Source organism: Lagenorhynchus albirostris, chromosome 16 (genome assembly GCF_949774975.1).
Source record: "Lagenorhynchus albirostris chromosome 16, mLagAlb1.1, whole genome shotgun sequence".
In the NCBI taxonomy this organism is placed as follows: Eukaryota; Metazoa; Chordata; class Mammalia; order Artiodactyla; family Delphinidae; genus Lagenorhynchus; species Lagenorhynchus albirostris.
In genome coordinates, this window is record NC_083110.1 from 26604350 (window position 1) to 26613210 (window position 8861).

Genomic DNA, 8861 nt, shown 5'->3' on the forward strand with positions numbered 1-8861 from the left:
AAACTATGGATACAGTAAAAAAAAGATTAGCGGTTAACAGGGATTAGAGGAGGGAGGGAGAGACGAATAGGCAGAGCGCAAGGATTTTGGGGGGCAGTAAAATACTCTGTATGATACTACAGTGGTAGATACATGTCATCATAAATTTGTCCAAACCCATAGAATGTACAACACAAAGAGGGAACCCTAATGTAATCTTTGGGTGGACTTTGGGTGATAATGTTGTGTCAGTGTAGGGTCATCAGTTGTAACAAATGTATGAGTCTGGTGGGGGAATGTTGTTAATGAGGGAGGCTGTGCACCTGTGGGGGCGGGGGGCATGTGGGAAATTTCTGTACCTTCCTCTCAGTTTTCCTGTGAACTTAAAATTGCTCTTAAAAAAGAAGTCTAGGGCTTCCCTGGTGGCGCAGTGGTTGAGAGTCCGCCTGCCGTTGCAGGGGACATGGGTTCGTGCCCTGGTCTGGGAAGATCCCACAATGCCGCGGAGCGGCTGGGCCCGTGAGCCGCTGAGCCTGCGCGTCGGGAGCCTGTGCTCCACAATGGGAGAGGCCACAGCAGTGAGAGGCCCGCGTACCGCAAAAAAAATTAAAAAAAAAAGAGAAACTATTAAAGATTTGTGATACTTGAATATGAATTTATTTTAAAATTCCATTTTTCAAAATATAGGGTAGCGTTTATATTATATTGCTAATATTATGACATACTTGCTGAAGAGAATAGTTTGTAAATCCTAAGCTGACTTCCTATAACCATGTGTTGAATTTCCAGCGGTGTTCCAGCGGTGAATCAGACTTTGATCCCTCTTAAGAAGATAAATGCAGTATCTGCAGTTTCTAATGGTAGGAGTGTAGGAGAGACTTTCAGACGAAATCTTCAAAGCCAAGTCTCTGCCCAGATAAGAAATTAAAGACCCTGGGGAAGGCAGTTGTTTCATTGTCCTACCTTCTCCCCCCTCCCACCAACTTGTAGGCCTCATTTATTTACCACCCCCCCCAAAAAAAAGAACAAATGAGATGCTATTGTTAAATGCAGTGTGCAGGATTAGATTTGTTTCCTTCCAATAGAATCCCTTTCCTTAATCAGCACTCTTATAAATGGCACACCTGCCTAATTAGAACAAGTTCTAGACAACAGGATACAGTGTGAGCATTTCAGTTAGCTCCACACATGTGATAACTATTGTGACTGATGTTCTTAGAAAGTCTTCCCTTGTCTCCTCTTATTATTCCTCTGTGGCTAAGCTTTTTATAATTTTATACTTCTGAATCAGCCTTTGATTGTGGGAATTTATCCGTATGTGGTCATTGATATTGGTTTTGTTTCTAAGTGATTCCTTAAAAAAGAAGTGATGTATTTATGGATATGTGTAGGGATGCTTTTAAATATTTTTATTAGATTTAATTTACTCGTTATCACTCTTAAAATACAGAAAACTCCCTTGACTGTGACAAGGAGGTAAAATACAGCAGTCACATTCAAGATCTCCATACATTAGCAATAATAAATCCTTTTGCCCTGAGTAATAACAGAAACGCAATTTAGAGCCAGTGGGGATGATAGAGTGCTCCCTCACAGAACCAATCACCCACAGAGAAGTATAATGAGCAGGGGAGGTGATACAATAAAACCTATATGGCCAGAGGAAAATTAGGGTAAAATTGTTGCCTATGAAAAGTCTTGTAATAAGTATATCTCCAATTATCTTCCAGAAGAAATTATTTAGGCATCTATTCAGGTCAAGATTCATGACAGAAGTGCAAGAATTGCCTTAGAATAAAGCAAAAGGGTACATGAGTGTAGAGAAAATGGCAGTGCACATGCTGTGAACAGAGGTCTGTTGTGCCTGAAGGATCTGAAGTAGCCCCGGGACTGCTGTGAGGGCATGCTGCTCACCAAACCTTGCAGAGGGATGGCTGCACTGACCACTGTTACAGCACATGCTGACGGGGACAAGATAATGCTCTTAAAATACAAAATGGTTTAGATTATCACAGGAATATACTCTACTTTTAGAGTTAGTTTATTTCCCAAGACCACAGCTTAAGCAGATTGCTGTAAAGGAAAATCCTGAGTGTGCATGATCCATATCCTAATTACGAGTGGGCTTCATCTGTTCAGACATATATCAGTTGAATAAGTGGGTTAAGTGGCAAGAAATGAAGTCTAGCTCTTTATTAGATAAGTGTCAAGTATAGTGCTGAGGTGGCTAAAAAAAAAAAAAGTATGTTACCTAAAACAACATGAACAGTTTCAACCTCTGTTGTCCCAGTGCTATCTGTTGTACAGTCTGGAAAATAATTCATTACCAATAATAAAACACCAAAGTTTATAAAATATTTGTTAAATAGATTGAACAGATAGATGCTTTTTTATAATTTTGTTACTCTCACTGCAGTGTATTCATCTTTCTTGATTTCTTTTTTTAAATTTTTATTGTGTTATTTCTTGAGAGGCAAAGGGGACGGTGGTCACAGTTAGGTACTGGCAGCTGGGCGTGGCCCCAAAGCTATCTTGCATACAACCTATAGTGGCTATTAGTGAGTGAGTCCCAATAGTTAATACTTGTGGGAGTGGTGAGGCAATTTTCCTCCCAGCTGATTTTAAAATTTTGGTTCTATCTTGTCAGATTAGACCCATGGAAGTACAATTATGTACAAACATAAGTGCCATTCATTATAAATGGTCAGAGTAGGAAAAAAGCATTCAGATTAGATAGTGATGGGACCCACCTTGCCATGGTTGCTTCATATTGTAGTCATTAAAAATATACATTAAAATAAAGAACAGTAGTCAGTATTTTGGGACCTGTTGAACCGGAGGAGCCAGTTCCAAACCTGAAAGCAGTCTGTTCATTTGTTCATTCATTTATTCCATGAATGTACTTTGAGACTGGAGCTACAACAACTAATCTCTGCTCTCTTAATGTTTAGTAAGTGAAACAAAATCGATGAATGATACATCATATGTCAGATAGTGATGAGTGCTATGCAGAAAAATAAAGCAAGGCATGGAGGATCCAGAGGTGCTGGTGGAGTGCTGTTTTAGAGAGAGTGGTCAGGGATAGCCTTTCTGATAGGCGATAACGTGAATCCAGCTCCAAAGGAAATGAGGGAGCAGCCATGGGAAGCGAAACAGCTAAGAGCTTAGAGTCAGCAGGCTGGGCTCCCTCTGTCTTAATAGCTTTGTGACCATAGGGAGGCATTTAACTTACCTGTGACACGGAGACAGAAAGAGCCACCAAGCCTATTTCACAGGGTTTGTGTTCGGCACAAGTGAGACACTTGAGAAAAGCATTTTGGTAAAGGAAAGTAGTACCTCGACTTCAAATTTCAGTGTGAGACGATAAGAGGGTATAAATTAAAGAGATAAATACAGCAGAGTCTTAAAACAGCCCTTCCATACAGCTTGTTGTAGAGTTATTGAATTGAGTTGTCTGAGCTAAAGTGTAGAGAACATTCTCTAAAGAGGACCTGTTTGATACTGGGGTGTACAGGATTTATATTCATCTTTGTTTGCTTTTGTGGTATTATTAGTTTAAGATTTTATAGTTGTTTGTGCTTTTCTTCCTTTGACATCTTTTTCTTTTCTTTTCCTTTGAAGCTTTCCTTTTATTAAATTAGTTACAGGCCTCTTGACTCTCAGTTGAGCATTTTCTACGCTGTTCCTGTACTCCCTGATTAATCCATTAAAAACAAAAAACAAAAAAATCCTCTAAGATGAATACTTTTCATGGGGGCTCACAACATCCATCTTTTTAGAGTAATTCTAAACTCCAGAACAAATTATTTGCACTGATGTTTATTAAGGACTTGAAGTTGTTTGTTTGCCCTGTTTGTTTTTATAGCCAGAGTGAATTTTGCAATAATTGTTAACAATGTTTGAATAGAACCTTATAGTTTACAAAAGTGCTTCACACACTCACTCACATGGGAACTTTAGCAACCCTGGAGCAAGACAAGGTGGACGCTATTGTGCCCTTTCACAAAAGAGGGAACCCAAGGCTCAGAGAACAGAATTTAAATTCAGGTCTTTCCATGATACAAGTGTGAATATATGAATGAAAAATGCTGAATTGTTTCCAACACTTGGAATTACTAAAATGGTATGTTTTATAAGTAGATTCAGGAAATTTTGTAGATGACTCCAGAAGAATCCTTAAGGGATTATGGAAAGAGAGGGCTGTGTCTCTGATCATTGTGAGTGGAGACCGTGGAGGCAAAACCCCTTTTGGTGTCTTTGTCAGGAAGAGGATGTGAGCCTGGATGCCCATGGCTCTGATCTGTGCATGAACTTCCTCCCTTCCTCCCTCCCTCCCTCCCTCCGTTCCTTTTTTTTCCAGTTTCTCAGACTAACAAGACTAACAAGCATCTTTTTTTCCTTCAGGGTAGAAATAAAAGTAACCGTATGTAAATATAAAACTTATCAAAGATGTGTTGTCTTGGATTTAAGAATGTTTCCTCAGAAAAGGCTGTCTTATTTTGATATCAAGTGTCCTGAAGACTTTTAAAATCTCTTTTAAAAAAAGTATAATAGAAGCAATGAAAAATTAGAGCTGAGTTGGGAAGGGCCTTAGAAATTATCCAGCCACGGAACCATTAAACTATTTGATCTGGAAAGGACCTTTGAAAAGGTCCCAGATCCCAACTCGCGGGAGGCTCCTTTGTTCACCGTGGCATCCTCTCCATCCTGATAGGGTCCATGCAGTATCTCCATGGCTTCTGATAACAAAGACTGTGTGAGTTCACTTATGAGGTACCTAGGTTACTCAAACTCATGGAGACAGAAAGCAGAAGGGCGGTTGCCTGGGGCCTGGGGGAATGGGAAGTTAGTATTTAATGGGGACAGAGTATCAGTTTGGGAAGATGAAAAAGTTCTGGAGATCAATGGTGGTTGTACAACATTGTGAACATACTTAACGCCACTGAACTGTGTACTTAAAAATGATTAACATGGTGAATTTTATGTTATATATATATACACACACATACATACACATACATACACACGTACACACACACATTTTACCAGTGTAAAAAGTAAAATAAAGAAGCAAGAAAAAAATTCATTTCGTTGCTGGACAGCTCTGTTGGAAAGTTGGAGTCTAAGATGACTCATTGGGGCATGGAGGCATGGAGAACAAATCTAACCCCTACCCCTGGATGAAGACACCCTGCTTGTCCCCTCCCAACAGTCTCTTCCCAGCCAACCAGCCCCAAGTTGCTTCAGTAGGTCATTTTGTTTTGTTTTACAGTTTATTCGAATCATAATCAAGATAAGGACTATATGTTGTAATTGGCTGATAAGCCTTTTAAATCTCTTAATCTATTGGTTCTTCTTCCATATCTGTTTCTGTCTCCCTCACTCATTCTTTCACCCTTTTAATTTACTTGTTGAAGAAACTGGGTCATTTGTCTTCAAGAGTTTTGGTACTTGCATCCCTCTGCTGTGTAGATTGACATGTTCCTCTGTCCTCTGTATTTCCTGTGAAGCAGTAATTGGATTGACATACTTTACTTTAGAAATGTTGTAATCCAACTATATAATAACTCATTCTGTATCTTTTTTTTGAAAGTGCCTCCAGCTTTTTGCTTGGAAACTTGTAAACATTGAAACAAATAATTAGACAATTGAACGGATAATGTCATGAACATCCAAGTACCTTTATATAGATTCACCAGCCGTTAACATTTGCCACATTTGCTTTCTCTCTTCCTCTCTGCACACACATACACTAGTAATACACATAGATTTTTCCCCCTGCATCATTTGAGCTCAAGTTACAGACATCATGACACTTTACTCCAAAATATTTCAGCACATAACTCCTAAGACAATTCTTATGTAATCACAGTCTAGTTTATGTGTTGTCTGCTATTTAGTGCATGTTACCCTAATTATCCAAATAGTGTTCTTTACAGCCGTGAGTTATTTTTTAAAAATTCGAAATCCAAGCAAAGATTGCAAATTGTATTTAGTTTTCCCACCACTTTAATCGCCTAAATTGGTTCTGCTCTTTTTTGGGTCTTACATGGCATCAACAGTTTTTGAAGAGTCCAGGCCAGCATGTCCCTAAATTTGGATTTGCCTGATTGTCTCCTTATGATTAGATTGAGGCTAAATGTTTCCAGTAAGAACACTGCATAGGCAGTGCTGAGTCCTTCAGCGCCATGCTTGGGAGGCATCTCATGTCAGTTTGTCCCATAATGGCTGATAGGTTCGATTGCTCAGTTAAGGGTTTGTCTACCAGACTTTTCCATTGTAAAGGTACCATTTCCCCATTGTAATCAATAAATAATCTATAGCATATTAAAGGTTGCTTTTTTTAATAGTTTACAAAACGTATGCCATTGGTCATGGGAGAAATTGGATGGCAGAGATTATGAGCACATTAGAGTTATTACTGCTGATGGAAAATAATTTTTAAACATTGGTTTTTCTTGAGGAGAGATAAGGAGGGGAGGTAGTAAAGGTGAGAAATGGGCTTTACCGAAGAAGACACACTTGTGTTTGAATCCCAGCTCCACACTTGAACCTCTGCAACTTTAGAAAAGTTACCTCACTTCTCGGAGCCTCAATTTCTTTCCTATAATGGGCATAATAATATACATTCCTGGCAGGATTGTTAAGATGATTAAATGAGCTAGTGTATGAGTGGCCTCTAGCCTAGTAGCTGCCCCAGGACCATCACATGGGAGGTGAGGAAGAAATGCTTCCCGAGCAGTTTGCAGAGTTTAAGCCTGTCCGTGAGTGTTCGTTCTCAAGATCAGACTGAAGTATTCAGGTTGATAAAAAAATGTGATCAACAGGTTAGGTGGTGGTGTGAAATTTCAAAGAAAGGAATTCAGAACTGGGAGATGTTTGGTTCCATTTTCAGACCTCTTAAATATGATTTGTCAGTAGTGGATTTATATAGAATTGAGTTGCCATTGATTCAGACCTCTTTCTGACTGCAATCCATTTTAATCTATTACCAGGGATTATTTTTTGAAACAGTTTATGTGTAGTCTGATCGAGAATAGTGAATCATAATAATTCTGTGACCCATTTACGTGCATTACTGTAAAAGTTTCATTTCATACAAGTGACAGCTTTTTAAAGTTAATTAGACTCGGCTATACCGAGGTTAGCAAAAAGTGCTTTGAATTATCAATAATTCAGCAGGGCAGACATTTCTGTATAATGTAGTGGTTTTATAGAGTATTGTGAGACAGTTATCCCTAAAATAAATGGTTGTGAGCATACATCAGCATGGTGGGGCTTGCTTGAGTGTGGCGTGAAGTGATATCATCTATGCTTTCTATTATTGAGCAGAGTGTGGGACATCGGTCTTTCTGGCCATGAACTACTAGCAACCTTTGTCCTTTGTGTTACCTTTAGTTAAAAATGAAAAATGAGCATGAATGCTGGCTGATGGCCATGTCTTTCTTACAGCTAAAAATTCATCTGGGAAGGAAAAATGGGATTGCAGATTTGGATTGGTTTCACTGCATGAATGATATGTGACATTTTGTAAATTATTTATCAGTGCAAGGATGGCAGCAATGGCTTGAGCATTGTTATATCAAATGAAAGCAGCAATCCCATTAGTATAAGGACTGGGTTTTAGCTAGAATCTATCAGGGGAATGTTGTCACTTGAAAACCAGATTGTTCTTTTAATTGCTATTTAAAGGAGCAAAAGTGTTCCCAAGGTGCTGCAGTTGAGCAGTTGTGAGTAATAACTATGGATCCATACTTATGCAGTGCTGATTATCTGGCATTTAAAAAATGGTGGCAGGAGTCAGTGACCAGTTTGTTGTAGCTTGTCTTTTTTGGTTTTTCTAATACAGTGTTTTATACTCTGCTTTTTAACTGGGGCTACAAAAACGCATTTGCATAGTTACCTCAGAAAGTGAAAGCTGTGCATATTAAAAGAACAAATTAAACCGAAAAATAGGGCAAGATAATGAACACTTATATTGTAAGATGAAATTAACAGTCATAACGAACAATTTTGCAAATGCTTGGTCATAAGGTGAATTCTGGTTTTTGATGACATGTCACATTGAACGTTTGTTGGAATCATTATTACCATTTGAAATATTATTTTAGAGATAAGTGTTTTTAAACTAGCATATGTTTCTTTCATTTATATTCAAATATATTTTTATATAGTTAGCAAATACATTTTGAGTGCCTGCTGTGCATCAGGCAATGTATCAGGCGTTTGGAACAGAGTGGCTGAACAAATGAGGTTTATTTTACGCTGATGTATATTTAGAAAGTTAGGCCTAGCAAAATCTTGTTTTTAATTTACATTAAAAAAATTTGTGATTATACTAAGCTTTCTTGCCCTAAATTTTTGATTCATGAGATTCAAATATAAATACATTATAGTTACATTCAGATGGCTAGCAGACAACATGTGTGGAGCTTGGAATATGAAATAAAATTTTAGTTTTCATACAGTTTGGCTGTTCAAAATAATGTGACCAGATCTGTAGACACAGTCAACTCTTCATTTGGATGGGAATACTAGTGTTGCTGGTACTCATAAATAACAATGGAGGCACTAAAATGTATGCAGATTTATACATTGTTAGAAGCAATTTCCATAGTGAGAGTTAAAGGGGTGCTGGGGGTTAGACAAATGTTTTGTTCTTTCTTTTATTGAAAGTGGGAATGTCAGAGATTGAGAGTTTGTCTCCTTTGTGTGGCATGGTGTGGTTTACTTTTGAAGACCTTGGTGCCAGAAAGGTCTTGTTAATGGTCTTTTGATCATCTCAAGCGATCCCATAGAATTTTAAAGTTCTTGCTTAGTTCTAATGCTGTTACTATGTCACCTTTTAACATACCAGTATTTTATGTCAAATATTTAATTGA

The 8861-nt window shown here is 38.2% G+C and overlaps 1 protein-coding gene across 2 annotated transcripts in view; it reads right to left on the minus strand.

Annotated features, from left to right (window-relative positions):
* Positions 1 to 5046: 5046 nt before the first annotated feature.
* DUSP29 (dual specificity phosphatase 29) overlaps positions 5047 to 8861 on the minus strand; it is a 108446-nt gene continuing 104631 nt past the window's right edge. For both annotated transcript variants that reach the window (XM_060126238.1, XM_060126235.1), the window contains exon 5: positions 5047 to 5481. The gene's annotated coding sequence lies outside the window, so the exon portion shown is untranslated. The remainder of the gene's footprint in view (positions 5482 to 8861) is intronic.